Here is a 23,533-nt window from a genome sequence, read left to right as displayed (position 1 = left end):
GGAGTACATGGGGGCGCATGTGCGAGTGAACAAGCGAGAGAATACATACATGGAAGCATGCATGTGTTTATGACTCCTTGCACATATTAACAAGTTTCCTAATAATTTCTACCCCAAAATTCTTGAAATGCCCTGGTGTAGTGTTGCCTTGCATTAGTTTTCATTATAATTTGGATATATGCAACATTCTCTTTAATAAAATTTCTAAAATAAGCTTGATGATGTGAATTAATGCAAGCTACGGATGGTATCCAAAGTTGCTTAGGGTAAAATAATAATCAAATTTTGTGATTTTCATTAAAAATGAGTAAAAATAAAGGCATACCTATATATAAAATTTTCTGGGGGTGCATACTGCAAATTTGGTGCCACTGAGCAAAATCTCATCGACTCATTCTATCATATCTTGTAAAGTAGATTAGACCATATTGATGGTCTTATCACGATTCATTTACCATGGAGCATGAAATATATCTCAAAGAACAATAATGGATGCCTCAGATTGCACTAAAACATATTGGTTAAGAAAATGAGTCATCATGTCCAAATTGTTAGATGTGAAGTATGATTGGTATGGAAAAAACTTTGGCAATGCATCCATAGGTCTGACTCTGATCTACTTGCCATATATGAATACGTGAGATTCTACTCAATGATACCAAATTTACAGTACCCATATCCTCACTGAAGATTTTATATATGTACATATATATATATATATAATATGTTAAGATTTCCTTTGGTCACTTTTTTACCATCTCGGCTTCAAACTTGCAATGGTCTGATCATATAATAATGCTATACCACAAATGACAGTTTGCTGTGAAGATTAAGCAATGGTAACATCTTAAAGTCAATTACAGTCTATTCGTCGATCTTTCATCTACCCAAAATGCTCGCTGTGATATTGCTATTAAGTAGTGTTGAATTTTAAAACTGATTATTCATTTATTGATTTGTCTATTAGTTGTTACATAATGGTTTTTATTTACGTATTGAACCATTGATGGATTTTTGAAGCATTATTATATTGGCTGGTGGTTGCGAGACCCCAATTGTTGACTGGAAAGGACCCCATGGAGAACCTCTTTTGCCCCATCCCTTGGATAGATACAGATGTAGGGCAAAGATTTTGGTAAAAACACATGATTCCATATATATATATATATAAGGATAAGTCTTTGCTGCAGATGTCCATACAGTATCAATGAGTTGAAACTCATAGGTGCAAGTTATTTTTACTCATTCTGGCCCCATTGATTTGTTCAGCATAGTTAATTTGATCTCTAACCCTTGGATCATTGTTTTGTGACAAAAAATACCATTTTTTAAGTCATGAAAAATTGGTGCATTTATGATTGTTGATTTTTGAATCATAAAAAAAACCCAGTATACACACCGGATTCAGGTGATTCAAAAGTGGATCCCCACCAAACAGACCATGTAGATCAAGTCTATAAGGTTAGATTCACTTAAAAGAACAAGAGCAATAAGATATTGCTCATTTTAACTCATTGATACAGTGTGCACGTCCTCACCAGAGGCATCCATATATGTGTGTGTATGTGTGTAATATGTATATATGTAGGTATGTAACTATGTACATATGTATGTAAAGAAAGGTCCAAAATTTAGAGTCATAGACAGCTCTCTTTTTCTCTCTTTCAGTTTCAACAACCAACTGCTCACATTTTTTTTCATGTTGGTATCTTTACTGCTAGATTTGATGGGTAAGATCTGACAATGCTTATGAGACTGTAGATTTTGGACCTTCATTGGTTTGGTGGGCCCTCTCTCCTTCTCATTTAAACTAATAAATGAATAAAAAATACATAAATAAATAAATGTATGTGTGTATGTGCCACTGGTAAATGAACCTAACCTCTCTGACATTGGCTTGGTGTTGTTTGGTCTCATTAATACATGCTTCTCAAGCTGAAAACAAACATGTTTTATTCTCTCACCATCTTTAATGAGTATGGTGTAATGAAATACAAGTGCCAAAAAACAATGTCACAAGGTGACTACGAGAAGACAAATACATAAGCAAGATGTCACTAATGGACCAAATACAATGCGCCACAAAGGGCAAACACCAAACACCAAACACCAAACACCAAACACCAAACACACACAAAGTGAGAAGAGAGAGCTTAAAAATATAAGTCACAATATATTATGAAATGCTTAAAAAAGCATTAAAGAGAGATGGGGAAATACCCCATATTTATACACACAAAAGGGACCTAAGGGGGCTCCCATATAGTCATTGGGAGCCCCCCAAATGTGACCGTTGGATTTATCCCAATGGCTCTAGTGGGGGGCCCTTTTACACATTTAAAATGAAAAATAAAAAATGAAAATAAGAAAAATAAAAGAAACTAAAAAAGACCCTATTGGTCATGTGTATTTTACACTGAAAGAAAAAGACTAAATTGCCCCTAGTGGGCATTACAAAGCATAAAAGGATATATATATATATATATATATATATATATATATATATAATATACCATATATATGGTACATATATTTTAACACCCCTCTCAAACTGACTATGAGATCAAAGAAAGTTTGCTTAGAAGAAAGGAGAACCTAGGGGATGGTAAAACTTTGGTAAAGAAATATGCAAGTTGGTACTTTGAAGTGACGTATGAAAGTTCAATAGTGCCCCATAAAAACTCATCTCCAACATAATGACAGTCCATCTCAATGTGCTTTGTCCGTTTATGAAATGTATGATTGCTAGCAATGTAGATGACATTTTTGTTGTCGCAACATAGCTTCGAAGGATTAGAGATGATAACTCCCATATCTTTGAGCAAACTTCATAACCAAACAATTTCAGTTGTAGTGGTGGTCATTGCTCTATATTCGGCTTATGTAGAAGATATAGAAACCTTCTGCTTCTTCTTACATTTCTAAGAAATTAATGATTCTCCAAGAAAAACACAATAACTTGTGGTAGAAATACGATAATTGGGGTTTCCACCCCAATCAGAATCAGTATAAGCAATTAAATTTGAAGATGAAGAAAAGATAAGAATAACCCTTTTGTTATAGTTTCCTTCAGATATCTGATAATTCGCATGACAACTGCCATGTGAATAGTAGTAGGAGCATTCTGGAACTGTAAGCATTGTGTACAACATGGCCTGATAATAGACAAATATGTTAGTAATTCGATTAATTGACAATAAGGAGTGAGATCTTCTAAAGGAGTTTTATTATTAGCTCTCATCTTAGCATTGATTACTTCTAAAGTTTTCACTTTCTTTTCGTCAACTAAGGTAGACTTAGCAATGATATCTGATGCAAGCTTCATTTGGGACAAAACATATCCCCGAGGAGAATATGCAACTTTAATCCTTAAAAAATACCTTAGAAATCAAGGTTAGACATATCAAAATTGCTTTTAAGAACATTTTTGATAAACTCAATGCCCTTTTTATCATTCTCAATGATGATCATATCATCAACATATAACAATAAAATAGTTATGTGATCACTTGCATTCTTAACAAAAAGAGCAGTATCAGTATAACAAGAAGTAAAACCACTATCAAGAACAACTTTAATAAAATGATCATACCAAGCTTTTAGAGCTTGTTTAAGACCATAAAAAGTTTTATTAAGTTTAAGAAATTTTCCTTTCCTAATCTCAAGACCCGACCGAGGATCCATGTAGATTTCTTCGTAAAGGTCCCCATTTAAAAAAATATTTTTGATGTCTAATTGGTAGATAGGTCATTGTTTAATGGATGCTAATGCTATTAAGGTTCTTACTGTAAAACCCCATTTAAAAAAAAAAAAATATCGGTTTTGACCCGGGCCGGGTCGGGTCGGGTCCGGACCCGACCCGGGCCCCTTTTTATTTTAGGGTTTTAAGTAACCCGACGCAGGGTCCCGAGCGCCGCACCCCCCCTCTTCTCCCCCTTCATTTTCGGGTTGATTGGGGAAACCCACCGAGGTTTCCCCTTTCATCTTCCCCCCCCCCCCCCCCCCCCCCCCCCCCGAGCTCTTTATGAGGAGTGCTGGAGGGCGAGGGGAGGCACGCCTCCCCTCTCGAGCTTCCTCCCCCGCGCCGGTCTCCTTCCCTGATGCGCCCGCCGCCGACGCCGGGAACCCCCCCCCAGGTACGCCGTTCTTCTCTTCTCCTCCCTCTTCTCCTTCTCACCCCCTCCCTGTCACCTCGCCGGGAGGCCGGCAGGTGGCTCACAACCACTGCCGCGGCCTCCCACCGCCTCTCTGTGTCGCCAGGGCCCCGACAGGTGGCCTACGAGGCCCCTGTCGTCCCCGTCTCCCTCTGCGATTCGCCGGAGTGCCGGCAGGGGACCGCTGCCCCCTGCGGCACCCCTTTTTGCTGCCACCTCGTGGCTTTCGGCAGGGGTTGGCCCCCTGCCGTCTGGTGCTGTCGGCAGGGGTGGCCCCTTGCCGACCTGTGTTGTCGGCAGGGGCTCAGCCCCAGCCACATCGTGCTGTCGGCAGGGGTTGGCCCCTGCCAACCTGTGTTGTCGGCAGGGGCTCAGCCCCTGCCACATCGTGCTGTCGGCAGGGGTTGGCCCCTGCCGACCTGTGCTTTCGGCAGGGGCTGGCCCCCTGCCATCCATGTGCTTCTGGCAGGGGTTGGCCCCCTGCCATCCATTGCTTCCGGCAGGGGCTGGCCCCCTGCCATCCATTGCTGTCGGCAGGGGCTCAGCCCCTGCCACTGTGTGCCGTTGGTAGGGGCTCAGCCCCTGCCACTTGGTGGCTGTCGGCAGGGGTTGGGCCCATGCCGCTACGCTATGTTTAGGCAGGGGCTTGTTCCCCCGTCGCTTGTCTGTTTTCGGCCAGCAGGGGCACACCTCTGCTGCCTCTCTTTTCCTATAGACAGGTTTGTCTTTCTTTTGCTCCGCATGATAATTAACATAGCACTGTTGCAGACCTCGCATCGGACCCCTCGCTCTGGCTCCGCGGCCCGAGCCTCGTATCATCTACACGCGTAGACGCACGCAGCTGCACGACATCCCGAGGTAGGGGAAAGTCGCACGAATAGTATGTATGAACAAAATAAAATAAGACTTCTGAGATAGAATAATTATTTTGCATATTTGCGACTCTGAAGAAATATTTGTTGATCCATGTTTTACTCTTTGTGATTCTTTTATTTCATAATATAAATCCTCTAGGTAGACTCATTCTAGAAAGAATCAAGTAGTTTACTTGTCATGCCTGTTTACGTGTACGAGTGCTTAACTCATAATTGTCTATTATGCATGCTTATTCCTTTGAAACTGCATACTTGAGATAGACCTTGTGAAGAGATTCAAAACCACTGCAATTGCCATTATAACCGAACCTTAAGGCAGGTATAATATGAATTTTATGTAAGATCATGGAGGGTATTGAGGGGTGAAATCTATACTTTACCGAATTTAATAATATCGGCCTCCACAAGCCAATTGCTCAGAAAAGCAAAACATGTCATGTAGGAAACAAAAGAATCATAAACCATTATGTTGCCCTCTCATCGTAGTTGTACCTCTTGGAAAGTACGATCGTACTTTTGGACAAGTACGTCCCATGTGGGTTACGATGGTGGGATGATGAGGTTGTGGCAACCTCGATGAATGCTATTAGCAAAATGCTGAGATCACATAAAATGGTGACCATTTCGCCTTCACAGGCAAGATGCTCGAGTGGGTCTAATGGACCAGAGCATGTAGGATGGGACGGCGGTTAAGAAACCCCCGTCGTACCCATCCGATCTTCACGGTTCATCAAGGGAGAGGATGGATGGTACAAAGACTCCGATGGACAGGTTGTTAACAACCACCCCACGAGCAAAAGACTCGGTTTTCCCCAGTCATCGGAGTTAGGGGAATTGGGATTACCATAAATTATCCTAGGTGGTAACTCCCAGGCACTTCTGCAGAAGTTGGATGCATCCATGGGCCACGAATGCCTTTGGGGATTTACTCTCTTGGTCACTGACCGTCCCCTTAGGAGCGGACTCAGTCAGCCATCCGGGTTAATGAAAACACCTGACATAATAAACCCTCGGATCGGTCTCGGCTGTTTCTACGTTTCGCGTCTGTGCGTACCCACAGGCCAGTTAATATCAGAACTTAAAGAATATATTCAGGAATAGATATAGATGACTGAGACTTACACTGCTTCTCTTTGCACTTATTACATTTGCTAAAATAGACTACAACTGCTTTAATTGCTTAAATATCATAACTGCTTATCTCATGAATGTCCTGTTTTATTTTCATTCTACTTATCTGTTCGTGCACCTACTGGTTTGTTATGAAGCTGACCCATTTCATGGGTAGGTGAGGAGTAGGACTTCACTGGCGGCCGATGGCGTGGTGCAACGTGGATCAAGATTCATTTTCTTTCTGCTGGCGGCTTGGCTCTGGGACTTTTTGGAGTTTTTCTTAGATTTATTGAACTTTGGAATAAAAGGCTCATTTTGTAATAAACTGCAGATTTTAATCGATTGCCTTATTTCTTAAATTTCTTTAAGATGTTGTACATGTGAATGATGGTTTTTCAGCTAACGTACCCAGGATTGTTGACTTGTGTTCATTTCTAAATGCCTTCCGCTGTTGTTTTTAAATATTAAACTTTAAATCTTTGAAAGGTTTTTCGATAAGGTTTTCGAAATCACAAGTCGAAATTTTGGGGCGTTACAACTTGGTATCAGAGCCAGATCAGAAAGAAGTGAATCTTGACTATTGAGCATCCCATCGCGCTGTAAGTAAATCTTTGATATTTCATAGCATGTTTAGACTAAATGATATTCTTGTTTTATTCGTAGTACCGTTGGATATATGGATCCAGTTACTGGTTCTAATGGTATTCGCGGTAGGAGCACGCGTAGTGTACGTGGCCGTTCCGTAAGGGGGAGGGGCGGACGTGAGATGTTCGGGGCTGGTTACTGGGCTAACCGCCCTCCTCTACCCATTTTTACGGATGAGCAAGGCTTCGCACTACCGATCGCCTACCAGATACCCTTGGCAGCAGCGTGGGCTGAAGTGCATGCTCGAGAAGGTGGTTTCGCGCCTTCACACATTCAGGTGCACCATCAGACACCACAGGAGTCATCGGGAGATTTTGTTCCCCCTGAGTTAATAGAGGAGTGTGGTTTCTGCGGAGAAACAGGCCACACCATGGATGCTTGCTTCCACAAGGCTGAGCATGACGACAAGATCGCAATTTCGACTGCCGGCGAGCAACCGCCACCTCCGGCAGACCCAGTGGGCGGTGTATCACCCACATATACACCTGCGACGAATTCTTCAGATTATAGTCTTGGCTCACCGGAATATACTCCGGCGACGCCTCTTTACGGGCAGGAGCCCTCCTACGATGAGCCACTTCCCTTCACCCCTAAGCGCAGATTCAGGCGCACAGGCAATAGAAGGGAATATCTTAGGAAGTATTCTAGTCGTCCCTAAGGGGAGGTAGCACGCACCCAGTTTTGTTGGAGTCTGTGAACTCATTTATAACTGCGGAATATAACTTTTGCTTATTTACCAGCACAGCTGGATTCTAAATATTTGACTCTCGGAATAAAGATTTATGTTATTGCCTTTGTTTCTATACTTATGCCTACTGGTACGTCTTCAGTATTTTTGACTTTAATCTTGGTTGCTTTTTAAGGATGGCGGGAAACTCAAGCCACAGCATGGCCGATGAGTTGCGTGAACAGAGGGGATTCATGATGGATACCCTCAACTCCTTAGCTGAGGCGATTCGTAACCAGGGTCGCCCCCATCAGGATCCGGGTTCCCTTGCTGGGAATGCACCAACCGCCACATATGAAAAATTTCTGAAGCTGGACCCTCCTACTTTCTCTGGCAAGGTTGATCCTGACTTGGCAGAGAGTTGGGTTAAAGAGGTGGAACGGGTGTTCCAAGTGTTGTCCGTTCCTGAGGATAAGAAGACAATGTTCGGGTCCTTTCGTTTGAAGGACGACGCTCGCGAATGGTGGGACACTACGCGGGAGGTGCAGTTTCCGGGTGCTGAGGTGATTCCGTGGGAGGCCTTCCGAAGGGTTTTTCTCGGAAACTATTTCCCTCCTCATGCGAGGGAAAAGAAGAAGGTGGAATTTCTGGAACTGTGCCAAGACAGCTTAAGTTTGAACGAATATATCGCCAAATTTCAACGGATGGAGCGCTATTGTCCTCACCTATTCGAGGATGATCATGAGCGGGCCGGGAAGTTTATTCGCGGACTGAAGAAAGGACTCAGGCATAGGGTTCTCACCAGTATGCCCGCGACTTTTTCTGCGGCAGTAGCAGCAGCCACCCTACTGAACGAGGATTGGGAGCGTTCAAAAAGTGTGCAAGCCAAGAAGTCAACCGCGTCAGGTGGTGAGCAGAAGAAGACCTTTTCCGGCGGCCCAGGGCAGCGACCACCTTTTCCAGTGAAGACTGAAGCAGGGAAGAAACAGTTTCCTCCAGCAAAACGCCAGCGACAACAGGGCCCTCCACCGCCCAGGCAACCGTCGAGTGATAACTGCCCCAGGTGCAAGAGGCCTCATGTGGGACAATCTTGTCCGCGGGACACTGGCGGATGCCTGTACTGTGGCAAGATGGGCCATTTCATACGCGACTGCCGGAAGAAAGCAGCAGATGACCTCAAGCGAACCGGCAACGTAGCTCAGCCTCCTCGACCACCTCATCAGCAGCAACAACGAGCACAACCAAGCAGCGGCAGAGAGCCGGGTCGAGTTTATGCAGCCACAGTGGATCAATTGACCAAAGGGGATCTCGTTCAAGGTACCATTCTTGTTGCTGATCAAGCAGCTTTTGCACTCTTTGATTGTGGTGCTACGCACTCGTTTGTGTCAGAAAGATTCGTAAAACAATTGCATATAACGGTAAAAACACTTGATAAGGCATTAGACGTGTATAACCCCGTTGGGAAGAACACGGTTTGCACTACTTACATACCTGATTTGGACGTAGTTGTGGCAGAGCGGCACTTGCCTGCTTGTGCTATCTTGCTGGAGATGACTGAATTTGACGTCATCCTAGGCATGGATTGGTTGCACAAGTATCATGCCAAGATCTTTTGCCGTGATGGCAAGATCGTTTTATCACCTCCGGGCTCTTCGAGAGTAGATTTCAGAATTCCCAGACCTGTTCGAGCAAGCCGGATGATCTCGGCGTTTAAAGCACAGAACTTCTTGCGGAAGGGATACACTGCCTTTTTGGTTAGTGTTATCCAGTCAGATCCAATGCCCATTCCCATCAGTGAGCTAGATGTTGTTCACGATTACCCCGACGTTTTTCCTAAAGAGCTGTCGGGACTTCCACCGTCTCGTGAGGTAGAATTCAATATTGAATTGCTACTAGGTACGACACCAATCTCCAAAGCACCCTACAGAATGGCGCCAGCTGAGCTTGAAGAGCTGAAGAAGCAGTTGCAGGAGTTGTTGGATCAGGGATTCATTCGCCCCAGCGTTTCTCCTTGGGGAGCTCCTGTGCTCTTCGTGAAGAAGAAGGACGGGACCTTGCGGTTGTGTATCGACTATCGAATGCTCAACCAGGCCACAATAAAAAACAAGTACCCATTGCCGCGTATCAAAGACTTGTTCGATCAGTTGCAGAAGGCTAAGGTTTTCTCGAAAATCGATCTTAGGTCTGGATATCATCAGCTCAGAATTAGGAATGAGGATATTCCTAAGACGGCCTTTCGGACGAGATACGAACATTACGAGTTCACAGTCATGCCGTTCGGACTGACCAATGCCCCCGCAGCTTTCATGGACTTGATGAATAGGGTGTTCAAGCCATTTTTGGACACCTTCGTGATCGTGTTCATCGACGACATCTTGGTGTACTCAGAAAGTCGAGAGCAACATCGAGAGCACCTAACAGTTGTGTTGGAGACCTTGCGAAATGAACAGTTGTATGCCAAGTTCTCTAAATGTGAATTCTGGCTCGAGGAAGTCATGTTTCTGGGACACGTTATTTCTAAAGAAGGAGTGCCCGTGGACCCTGCAAAGGTGGAGGCTGTACTTGGTTGGCAGCAACCAAAGAACGCGCATGATATCAGGAGTTTCCTTGGACTAGCGGGTTACTACAGAAGATTCATTCAGGATTTTTCTAAAATTGCGTTACCCCTGACTAAGTTACTGAAGAAAGAGGCTAAATTCTTATGGGACGAGAAGTGCGAGGCGAGTTTTCAATTATTGAAGGAGCGACTTACCAGTGCTCCTATTTTGACCTTACCTTCTGGTAAGGGCGGGTTCGTGATTTATACCGATGCCTCTGGGTCAGGCCTAGGGGCCGTGCTGATGCAGAATGGGAAGGTGATCGCTTATGCTTCTCGACAACTTAAAATTCACGAGAAGAACTACCCAACTCACGATTTAGAGTTAGCTGCGGTGGTGTTCGCACTGAAGATATGGCGACATTACTTGTATGGGGAGCAGTTTGAAGCATTCACCGATCATAAGAGCCTTAAGTACCTATTTTCACAGAAGGAATTGAATATGAGACAACGGCGTTGGCTTGAATTCCTCAAGGATTACGACTTCACCCTCTCCTACCACCCAGGAAAGGCGAACGTCGTGGCTGACGCTCTCAGCCGCAAAGCACCGGAAGTTTCGATTAATGCTTTATTTGCTGGATGGAGGTTGGTCGAAGACCTAGCCTCTTGGGAACCTTTCGCAATCACTCAAGGTTCAATCGGTTTATCCCACCTTGTTGCTCAACCTGAGCTACTAGCGAGAATCATCAATGGGCAGAAGACTGATGCGCGCTACGAGAAGTTGAAGGCTCAAGCGGTATTGGCAGATACACCTTTTCGTCTGAAGGAGGATGGAAGTATATGGTTGAGAGAGCGCCTTTGGGTTCCTGATGACCCGGTTCTTCGAGATGAAGTTCTTGCGGAAGCCCACAATTCTAGGTACATAATTCACCCGGGTAGCACGAAGATGTTCAAGGACCTGCAACGCAGTTATTGGTGGAACGGTATGAAGCGAGACGTGGCTGAGTATGTCTCGAAGTGTTTAACGTGTCAGCAAATCAAGATCGAGCACCAGAGACCCGGTGGGGTCATGCAGCAGATAGAGATCCCTCTATGGAAGTGGGAAGATGTTACCATGGACTTTATAGTCGGTCTTCCGAGGACGCGGAGAAAGCATGACGCGATTTGGGTGATCGTCGATAGACTCACCAAGTCGGCTCACTTTCTACCTATCTGTCTCAACCAATCGTTAGATAGTCTCGCTGATCTCTATGTTAGAGAGATTGTGAGATTGCACGGTGTTCCAGTCTCGATTATCTCCGATCGTGATCCTAGATTCACTTCAAGGTTTTGGGGACAACTTCAGTTGGCGTTGGGCACAAAGTTAAAGTTTAGTACTGCATTTCACCCTCAGACGGACGGGCAGTCGGAGCGTACGATTCAAACCTTGGAAGACATGCTTCGAGCCTGTATGATGGACTGGAAGGGAGAGTGGGATTCCCACATCAGTTTGGCGGAGTTCGCGTATAACAACAGCTATCATGCGAGCATCGGGATGGCCCCATACGAAGCTTTGTATGGGAGGCCATGTCGATCACCTGTTTACTGGGACGAGATTGGCGAGCGAAAATTGGAGGCACCTATAGTCTTGCAACACTATACTCAACAAGTGCAGATGATTCGGGAACGACTCCGTACCGCTCAAAGTCGGCAGAAGAGCTATGCAGATAGACGCCGACGAGAGCTTACCTTCGATATTGGTGAGATGGTTTTTGTTAAGGTATCTCCGACGAAGAGCGTATTTCGGTTCGGGAAGAAGGGAAAGCTGAGTCCTAGATACGTCGGACCGTTCGAAATCCTGGAGCGAATTGGAGAAGCAGCTTATCGCGTGGCGTTACCTCCGCAGTATGCTCTGATCCATAATGTTTTTCACGTATCCATGTTGAGGAAGTATGTTCACGATCCATCGCACATCATTCATTATGATGATGTGGACATTAGAGGGGACTTGACTTTCGAAGAAAGACCAGTGGAGATCATCGACCGTCGTGACCAAGTGCTTAGATCAAAGACCATTTCCTTTGTAAAGGTTCGGTGGCAACATCATGGGATTGACGAATGTACTTGGGAACCTGAGAACGATATCAGAGAAAAATATCCTGACCTGTATTTTGATTCTTCAAGGTAATAGATATTTCGCGGACGAAATTCTTTTAAGAGGGGTAGGATGTAAAACCCCATTTAAAAAAAAAAAAATATCGGTTTGGACCCGGGCCGGAGGGGAGGCACGCCTCCCCTCTCGAGCTTCCTCCCCCGCGCCGGTCTCCTTCCCTGATGCGCCCGCCGCCGACGCCGGGAACCCCCCCCCCCAGGTACGCCGTTCTTCTCTTCTCCTCCCTCTTCTCCTCCTCACCCCCTCCCTGTCACCTCGCCGGGAGGCCGACAGGTGGCTCACAACCACTGCCGCGGCCTCCCACCGCCTCTCTGTGTCGCCAGGGCCCCGACAGGTGGCCTACGAGGCCCCTGTCGTCCCCGTCTCCCTCTGCGATTCGCCGGAGTGCCGGCAGGGGACCGCTGGCCCCTGCGGCACCCCTTTTTGCTGCCACCTCGTGGCTTTCGGCAGGGGCTGGCCCCCTGCCGTCTGGTGCTGTCGGCAGGGGTGACCCCTTGCCGACCTGTGTTGTCGGCAGGGGCTCAGCCCCAGCCACATCGTGCTGTCGGCAGGGGTTGGCCCCTGCCGACCTGTGTTGTCGGCAGGGGCTCAGCCCCTGCCACATCGTGCTGTCGGCAGGGGTTGGCCCCTGCCGACCTGTGCTTTCGGCAGGGGCTGGGACCCCTGCCGTCTGGTGCTGTCGGCAGGGGTGGCCCTTGCCGACCTGTGTTGTCGGCAGGGGCTCAGCCCCTGCCACTTCGTGCTGGCGGCAGGGGTTGGCCCCTGCCGACCTGTGCTTTCGGCAGGGGCTGGCCCCCTGCCATCCATGTGCTTCTGGCAGGGGTTGGCCTCCTGCCATCCATTGCTTCCGGCAGGGGCTGGCCCCCTGCCATCCATTGCTATCGGCAGGGGCTCAGCCCCTGCCACTGTGTGCCGTTGGCAGGGGCTCAGCCCCTGCCACTTGGTGGCTGTCGGCAGGGGTTGGCCCCATGCCGCTACGCTATGTTTAGGCAGGGGCTTGTTCCCCCGTCGCTTGTCTGTTTTCGGCCAGCAGGGGCACACCTCTGCTGCCTCTCTTTTCCTATAGGCAGGTTTGTCTTTCTTTTGCTCCGCATGATAATTAACATAGCACTGTTGCAGACCTCGCATCGGACCCCTCGCTCTGGCTCCGCGGCCCGAGCCTCGTATCATCTACACGCGTAGACGCACGCAGCTGCACGACATCCCGAGGTAGGGGAAAGTCGCACGAATAGTATGTATGAACAAAATAAAATAAGACTTCTGAGATAGAATAATTATTTTGCATATTTGCGACTTTGAAGAAATATTTGTTGATCCATGTTTTACTCTTTGTGATTCTTTTATTTCATAATATAAATCCTCTAGGTAGACTCATTCTAGAAAGAATCAAGTAGTTTACTTGTCATGCCTGTTTACGTGTACGAGTGCTTAACTCATAATTGTCTATTATGCATGCTTATTCCTTTGAAACTGCATACTTGAGATAGACCTTGTGAAGAGATTCAAAACCACTGCAATTGCCATTATAACCGAACCTTAAGGCAGGTATAATATGAATTTTATGTAAGATCATGGAGGGTATTGAGGGGTGAAATCTATACTTTACCGAATTTAATAATATCGGCCTCCACAAGCCAATTGCTCAGAAAAGCAAAACATGTCATGTAGGAAACAAAAGAATCATAAACCATTATGTTGCCCTCTCATCGTAGTTGTACCTCTTGGAAAGTACGATCGTACTTTTGGACAAGTACGTCCCATGTGGGTTACGATGGTGGGATGATGAGGTTGTGGCAACCTCGATGAATGCTATTAGCAAAATGCTGAGATCACATAAAATGGTGACCATTTCGCCTTCACAGGCAAGATGCTCGAGTGGGTCTAATGGACCAGAGCATGTAGGATGGGACGGCGGTTAAGAAACCCCCGTCGTACCCATCCGATCTTCACGGTTCATCAAGGGAGAGGATGGATGGTACAAAGACTCCGATGGACAGGTTGTTAACAACCACCCCACGAGCAAAAGACTCGGTTTTCCCCAGTCATCGGAGTTAGGGGAATTGGGATTACCATAAATTATCCTAGGTGGTAACTCCCAGGCACTTCTGCAGAAGTTGGATGCATCCATGGGCCACGAATGCCTTTGGGGATTTACTCTCTTGGTCACTGACCGTCCCCTTAGGAGCGGACTCAGTCAGCCATCCGGGTTAATGAAAACACCTAACATAATAAACCCTCGGATCGGTCTCGGCTGTTTCTACGCTTCGCGTCTGTGCGTACCCACAGGCCAGTTAATATCAGAACTTAAAGAATATATTCAGGAATAGATATAGATGACTGAGACTTACACTGCTTCTCTTTGCACTTATTACATTTGCTAGAATAGACTACAACTGCTTTAATTGCTTAAATATCATAACTGCTTATCTCATGAATGTCCTGTTTTATTTTCATTCTACTTATCTGTTCGTGCACCTACTGGTTTGTTATGAAGCTGACCCATTTCATGGGTAGGTGAGGAGTAGGACTTCACTGGCGGCCGATGGCGTGGTGCAACGTGGATCAAGATTCATTTTCTTTCTGCTGGCGGCTTGGCTCTGGGATTTTTTGGAGTTTTTCTTAGATTTATTGAACTTTGGAATAAAAGGCTCATTTTGTAATAAACTGCAGATTTTAATCGATTGCCTTATTTCTTAAATTTCTTTAAGATGTTGTACATGTGAATGATGGTTTTTCAGCTAACGTACCCAGGATTGTTGACTTGTGTTCATTTCTAAATGCCTTCCGCTGTTGTTTTTAAATATTAAACTTTAAATCTTTGAAAGGTTTTTCGATAAGGTTTTCGAAATCACAAGTCGAAATTTTGGGGCGTTACACTTACACTAGTCATCTTAGCAACTGTAGCAAAGGTTTTCTCCTAATCAATTCCATATTCTTGTGCATACCCTTTAGCAACTAACCTAGCTTTGTATCTTTCTAATGACCTATCACTCTTAGTTTTGACTTTATAAACTCCTCTACATCCAATAGCCTTTTTTCCTAAAGGGAGACTTACAATTGTCCAAAGTGTTAGCTTGTTGAGTGCTTTTAATTCAAGTTTCATAGCATCAATCTAATGTGGATGAGCTTTTTTAAAATTAGAAGACTCATGATAGGAGTGGATTATCATTAGACAAGTTCTATAATTTGGAGAAAATAAATCAGAACACTAGTGTCAAGCTTAATCACACTAAAAAGCAAAAGGCAAAAAGTCCCAAGAGTGTTCAAACAATATCACAAAGTGACTACAAGAAGACACAAATACATAAGCAAGATGTCACTAATTGACCAAATACAATGTGCCACAAAGGGCAACACCAAACACACACAAAGTGAGAAGAGAGAGCTTAAAAATATAAGTCACAGTATATTATGAAATTCTTGAAAAAACATTAAAGAGAGATGGGGAAAGACCTCATATTTATACACACAAAAGGGACCCAAGGGGGCTCCGATAGAGTCGTTGGGAGCCCCCCAAAGATCACATTTGTGACCATTGGGGGGTATCCCAATAGCTCTAGTGGGGGTCCCTTTTACATATTTAAAATAAAAAATAAAAAATAAAAAATGAAAATAAGAAAAATAAAAGAAACTAAAAAAAGACCCTATTGGTCATGCATATTTTACATGGAAAGGAAAAGACTAAATTTCCCCTAGTGGGCATTATAAAAGATAAAGGAAAAAAATACATATATATATATGTATATATATGGTACATATATTTTAACATATAGTTCTGCTAGCTAGAAGTAAATAATGATTGGTTCATTGTTAAATTGTATTAATAATTCATATATATCTATATATCTATATCTATATCTATATCTATATATATATATATATATATATATATATAGAGAGAGAGAGAGAGAGAGAGAGAGAGAGAGAGAGAGAGAGAGAGAGAGAGAGAGAGAGAGATTTCATATACATGTCTATGTGTCTATCTAGATATATATATTTTGTAATACCCACTAGGGGTAAAATAGTCTTTTCACATGTAACACACATTCATTTAGAATATGCCTTTTCCTTTTTTCTTCTTTTTCTTTTTCTTCTTTTTATTTATTTCATCATGGGGGGGGGGGGTCCACCATAGAGTCGTTGGACCCCTCCAATGACTATATGGGAGCCTCTCCTTGGGTCCCATTTGTGTATAAATAAGGGGCTCTGCCCCATGTATTCCTTAAGCTTCTTGAAGCTTTTCTTTATAAGAATATATATATATATATATATATATATATATATTTTTAGCTCTTTTTCTCATTTTATGTTTGTCAATTGCCACTTTGTGGCTCATTGTATTCTTGCCCATTAGTGGCCTATTGTTTGTGTGCTTGTGCATTTTCTAGTCACTTAGTGACATTATTTTTTTCTCTCTAGTGTTTCTTGACATGGTATCAGAGCATTGGTTGTGAAAGTATCATTGGAGTACTCTTACTTACGTTTGAGTAATTTTTTAAGTATCACTCTTTTTGCTCTTCATCAAACTCCTTCATAACAAATTATAGAACGTGGGCGGCTGTCATGGAAAACAACCTCAAAGGTAAAAGACTTTGGGGGTATGTACGTGGAATCATTCCAGAACCACAATTGAAGCTTACAAAGGAGGGAAATGAAGAAAAGGCCTTGAATGAAAAAGAGAAGGCCAAAGCTATTCAAGAATACCAATCTAAAGTTGAAGATTGGGAAAGCGAGTATGCCAAGATATTGGCATGGTTCATGAATAATATGAAGCTCAAAATATGCGCCGATCTTGCAAAATTTAAGAAAGCAAATGAAGCTTGGTTCTTTATGAAAGGTATGTACACTAAAAAAGACCTTGCTAGGCATTTCTTTTTGCAAGAAAAAAATAAGAGAAACTAAGCAAGGAGACATGAGCATTAGAGACTATTGAGCTTAGGTACAACCAATTGGAAGATGATCATTTTTTTCAATTTTTTGAATGGTCTTAGACCCGATTTCGAGCAAATTCGGTATTCTCTCTTTTCTTCTTTCGTTTCTCCCTCGCTTGAAGATGTCATTACTAAGCTAAGTGGGGAGGAAACTCGTATGAATTCTAGCAAAAACAATTCGAGTGTTCTTACAACTTCATCTAATGAAAAAAGTGATGCCGTTAATGCTGTTTCAAGACCGGGAAACAATGTACGAGCTTATAAGCCTCCTCACTTCAAAATCAAGGATCAAGTGGTCAAGGAGGAAGAAGGGACTACAACAAACTTGTCTGCTATTTTTGTAAGGAACCAGGGCATATCAAACCTATTTGTTCTAAATGGAAGAAGCTGCTTGCCATGGCCACCACTTCTCAAAAGGAAGAAAATGTGACTCCCTCAAATGAGCCTCTTTCTCTTCATCAAATCATGGAAGCACTTCAACCACTTCTTAAGGGAGCTGTTTCTGGAGCAGCTACATCTACCTCTCCTTCTCCTGGTAAGACCTCTTGGTCTTAGATTCGGGTGCCTTCTTTCATATGTCCCCCAACATATGTTCTTTATCCGATTTTCTAAAACATTCATTAACATCTTTTGTTTCAACTGCGGATGTCACTTCTCTAGAAATTAAAGGCACTGGAAATTTTGAAGAAAAAGGTTTTTTTATTCCGAAAATCAGATTTATTCCAAAGCTAAATTTAAACTTACTTTCTGTCTCTCAACTCTTGGACCATGGATGTGATATAAAATTCTCATCTGATAAATGTTGGATACAGGATCGCCGGTCCGGGAAATTGATTGAGGAAGGCTCTAGAAAAGGAGATCTCTACCATGTGGACTTTCTTTAAATTCCAAAAGACTCTTTTTGTAATATGATGCATCACAAAGACATTAATGTATGACACAAACGACTTGATCACCCCAATGTCACAAAAATTTTGTATCTTCCTTTTGCCAAACATTTATGTAAGAAAAATTTTGTTTGTAATGATTGCACACTTAGAAAAATGAGAAGTTTGCCATATTATCAAAGATCCATGTTTACTACAAAATCTTTTGAACTCGTTCATTCGGATGTTTGGGGACCGACACCTATTATTTCAAAGGGAGGATTATCTTATTATGTGATATTTGTAGATGATTTTTCTAGATTTACCTGGATATATTTCCTCAAATATAAACATGAAGTTTTTACAACATTTAAGATTTATCATATGATGATTAAGAATCAATTTGATGCAAATATGAAAATCTTTAGATCCGATTCTGGAGGAGAATACCTCTCAAATGATTTTAAAAGCTATCTTGAGAAATATGGGATAATTCATAAAAAATCATGTCCCAAAACACCCCAACAAAATGGTTTGGCTGAAAGGAAACATAAACACATTATTGGGACAACCAGAACCCTGCTCATTTCCCAAAACATCCCGAAAAGATTTTGGGCCGAAGCAACTCTTGCATCTGTTTATCTTATTAACCGCCTTCCATCCAAAAATTTGGATAAAATTTCGCCATTTGAAATTTTATATAAAAGGGATCCTGATTATAGCAGGTTAAGGGTTTTTGGGTGCAAATGTTTTATTCTGACAGATAAAAATGATAAACTTTCTCTTAAAGCCATTTCATGTTCCTTCCTTGGATATTCTGAGACCCAAAAAGGATTTCGATGCTACGATGTCAAAAATGATAAATTATATGTGTTTAGAAATGTAAGTTTTCTAGAAAATGTTAGTGGATTTGAAAATTCTGAATCTCATGAGAAAAATATGGATTATTCTTTTTTGTTTGAACTTTTATCAAGAAATGATGACATTAGTGATGATGAATTCACACCAAGTGAAAATGAAGTAGAAGAGGATAACCATCTTCCTCAGCCTTTCATCTATCATGAGGCTGATGATCGAACTTCTAGAGCGCCTGTTGTATATAGACATAGAGACCAAAGCAGTTTTAAAAGTGCTATAGAAAAATATAGTGAGCCTACTGAGACAATAAGTTCTCAAAGAACTGAGAGAAATAGGAGACCTCCCTCTAGATTCATATCCTATGATTCTTTTTCTTCTATACATAGAGCGTGCCTTAGCGCCATTCACTCATATGCAAGGTTTTAAAACCCGTGACTCAGGACTCGACTCGTTCTTTATTGACTCATGACTTGGCGGGTCAACTCGGTGACTCGGACCGGGTTTTGTTAACTTTTGATTTTAAAAGAAAAACAATTTATAATTTGTCTCAAACCATGTTTTTCAGTAAACAAGGGATCCTTGGGTTGTGTAAAGGCATGTAATCACTGAAACTGGGAGAGAGATGTGACTTTCTTAGGTTGCTTTTGAACTGATAACAATTGGCATCAACTAAATTAGCTTGGTTTTTGCTTGTATTACTTCCTGGGTTTGTCATTTTCTAGTTAAACCATTCATAGAGAGCAGTAGCATTGAAAAATGCATAGGCTGATCTCTCCCAGACTATCTCAAAGGAATATTTCCAACTTACCAGTTACCCTTGTGTCATGCCCCCTTATACAATATTCTTAATGCAAAATTGAACAACAATGGCATGCCATCTGTCCTTTTTGTTGTCCATGTGACCATATATAAATGTACATCCTTGACAAATGAACAAAGGTCATTAAAGGCAACTAATGCTGTAGCAAAAAACTCTAGGATATCCTGCTAAATAGCCTTCAAATTTCTTTTTTAGACAAAGGACTACGGAGTAAGTTGAAGAATAACTATGGTGTCAGTTGAAAAATATGAAATTAAGTGGCATGACAAAAATTCTCGAAAGAGATGCAACATATAAATATTATAGTTGATTATGCTATGATAGTGATACTTAGTACCTGTTACGAAGTTAACACACACACACAGGGAAGATCCAAGAGCACACATACCACAAATCCAATGAGCACATCAATCCACCAAATCAGCCAACACAAGGACCACTAAGGACACACTCACAAGAGACCCTAAGGGTCTGTCTGATTGCTTGTCCAAGATTGGACAAACCCTTAGAACATAACAGACAAAACATATGTTCTGTCTGTAACAACCGTACTTCGTCCCATGTTTGTTTAACTCAAATAAAAAATCAAATTTCAAACATCCCAGAATTCGCTCGAGTCAGGCCGAGTCAAGCCGAGTCAGGCCGAGTCAGGCCGAGTCAGGCCCGAGTCAAGGCCGAGTCTTATCAGGCCGAGTTTGCCTTGCCGGGTTGACTCGTTGGAGGGCCGAGCCGAGCCGAGTCAGCCGAGTATAGAAGAAAAAGAATCATAGGTCTATGTATAGAAAAAGAATCATAGGTCTATACATTAGACCAAAGCACCACTCGTTTCTGTATCTTTTTAGGTGAATCATTGGTCTCTTGGAGGTATAAAAAGCAACAAAAGGTCTTCTTATCCTCCACCGAAGCTGAGTATAGAGCCATGGCCTCCACAACCATGGAAATAGTATGGATTCAGCGTCTGCTAGAAGATATGGGAGTTCATATTCAAGAACCGACAAAGTTATGCTGTGACAATAAGAGTGCGATATACATTGCCAAAAATCATACCTTCCATGAGTGTACGAAGCATATAGAGATGGATTGCCATTATGTTCTGGAAGAATATTTGAAGAAAATTAGCGATCTTCCATATTTGACATCGGAATATCAATTAGCAGATTTCTTCACTAAGGCGCTTTGCTTCCCTCAGTTTCATTTTCTTTTGGGCAAACTTGCGGTTATCGCACCGTAAGTTTGAGGGAGGGTGTTAAAAATGTAATCCTTATGTATATATATTAGTATGTATATATATAAAGATACATATACATATATATATATATATATATATTATATATATATATACATATCTATATATATTATATATATACATATATACTAATATATATTTATTTTGATCATAATACCCGAAAAGGGTATTTCTGTAAATTCACTTTTTACGCATATTCCACTTGGAATATGATTGTATTTTCTTTTTCTTTCTTTCTTTTCCTTTATTCTTTTTTATTTTCTTTTTATGGCTTTTCGTGCCACCTTGGGAAGGCTCCCCTAAAAGAGTCGTTGGGGAGCCCCAACGGTCACAATTGTGACCGTTTGGGGCTCCCAACGACTCCTTTTGGGAGCCCCCAAGGTGACCCCCTTGAGGTGTATAAATAGGGGTATTTCCCCTTTGTAAATTTATGGCTTGAGAGTCTCAAGCTTCCCTCCTTTTATTCAATACAATCGTATTACATGCATTTGTGCATGTTTGCATTATTTTACACTTTTTGCGTATTTGCTCAAGTGTTCTTTGAGTGCCTTTGTGCACATCTTTTGTGAAGTACTAGTGCTTGTATGCGTATTGTCTCTTCGTAGACATTTTTACACTAACGACTGTATGAGAGCCCCTCCTTGGGTCCCATTTGTGTATAAATAAGGGGCTTTGCCCCATGTATTCCTTAAGCTTCTTGAAGCTTTTCTCTATAAGATTTCTTATATTTTTTTAGCTCTTTTTCTCATTTTATGTTTGTCAATTGCCACTTTTTGGCTCATTGTATTCTTGCCCATTAGTGGCCTATTGCTTGTGTGCTTGTGCATTTCCTAGTCACTTAGTGACCTTAGTTTTTTCTCTTTAGTGTTTCCTGACATTCACGTCTTCATGACTGCATTTTTTTTCTATATGATCATCCATAGCTGCCCAGTCGGCCTCTATAGAAATGCTTTTACGTAAGTTCATGCCAAGATATTTCATGGGTAATGGCACCTAGATTGCATACAAAGTTTGACCGATGCCAACTGTTTTGAGTCTTTTGACCTTTCCTTCGCTTTAAAATCAGCTCACATTTGCTCTCATTGATAATTAAACTTGACACAAATGAAAAACATTTCAAGATCAGCCATAGTCTCCACATTTTTTCAACACTGGCTTTTCCAAATATTAGCACATTATTTGCTAAAAACATATGGGCTAGCTGAAGCATACTTGGTAAAGAAACATCCTCATGAAACAAGAAGCCACCTCCTTCATCAATGCACTAAAACTTTTACAAGCAATGCTGAAAAATATCAGTGATAGGGGTTCTTCTTGGTGCAGCCCACAGGACAGAGAAATCAGAGCACTAGATACCCATTAATGGATATTAAGATTGAATGTCAAGGATCCATCTCTTCCATTGATCCATTCAATTCATACAATGCAAGAGAAAGGCCCAATCAATAATCAAAAGCCTTCTCTAGTTCGAGTTTGAGTGTAAAACCCAAGTCTTCTTTAAGGTTATCACATGAATGGCTTGTTTCTATAATTATACTCTCACGGGGTCTCCTACCAGACATAATAGCATTCTGGTTTGGAGAAATAATGGAGAATTCTCCTATTGACTTGCGTAGGTTCTTAAAGTTAAGCTTGTGGAGTATGTGTAATATATAAAAGTGTTTAGACATGTTTTTCCTTAAAATAAAAAAGAGTGGTTGCTATATGTGGCTTGCATAAAACAGGTTCAGAGTCTAATTATCCTCCATCCCCTTATTAAATGAACAAACAAATAAATACACACATACACACATATATATGTATGTATGTATATTCCCTTGCCGATAGATGTTTTTTTATCTCTTCATCCCCTTTTCTCTTTTTGCATATCCTTGCTCGATGGTTCTCTCCATTCTTTTGCTTTTTATCCTATGACCACAAGGAGGGAGGGAGGCCTACTAGAAAAGGTTCCAACAAAGAACTGATATCTTTCCCAGCCCCGACTTCCTAGGTTTATCCCACTAATTGATTGGTTTCCTCTTCACTTGAAGTGTTGGCTGGTAAGTGTGGACTAGAATGTTCTGAGGTTGGTTTGGTTTGTTTAGGCAGCCTCAATTTGCTAGGAAGTTTGCACATGACAATGGTCCTATGCATTTATACCAAACAAGTAGCCCTTGCACTGGGTTCAGCTTTAAAAGCTTACAGGATCTCTCACTAGAATCATGTCCAACTCATTGGTATCAACACAACAACAATATATATATATATATATATATATATATATATATATATATATATATATATATATATATGTGTGTGTGTGTGTGTGTGTGTGTGTGTGTGTGTGTGTGTATAGAGAGAGAGAGGATCATCCTGCCCCCTTTTCGTTAGGTCATCGTTAGGACTCTCCAAAAGTCATAGGTTTAAATGTTTTATGCTCGATCCGAACCATTAGATGTGTTTGTCATTGCCATTGTTTATTCGAGAGAGAACATGCATTTGATGAAGCATTTTTGTGCTTAGATGTGTATTTTAAGGAGGTAAAAAAATCAATGGCTGATGTTGTACCGAAGTTTGGTGATAAAAATATTCACATTCTTACATCAAATCAATGTGAAACAAAGCTGATTTCTTAATAAATAAGCATTGATAAACAGATCTAACTGCTCAAATTGAGCATAAATCACCTAA

At 42.1% G+C, this 23,533-nt stretch overlaps 1 protein-coding gene across 1 annotated transcript in view; it reads left to right on the top strand.

The window, feature by feature from the left end:
* Positions 1-23,533, top strand: part of LOC149830716 (serine/threonine-protein kinase TOUSLED-like) — a 71,040-nt gene that overhangs the window by 2,059 nt on the left and 45,448 nt on the right. The window lies entirely within an intron of this gene.

This window comes from Nuphar pumila, chromosome 8, assembly GCF_984573655.1.
Source record: "Nuphar pumila chromosome 8, dmNupPumi1.hap1.1, whole genome shotgun sequence".
NCBI lineage: Eukaryota > Viridiplantae > Streptophyta > Magnoliopsida > Nymphaeales > Nymphaeaceae > Nuphar > Nuphar pumila.
Note: the sequence above shows the minus strand (reverse complement) of the source record. Positions and strands in the feature narration are given on the sequence as shown.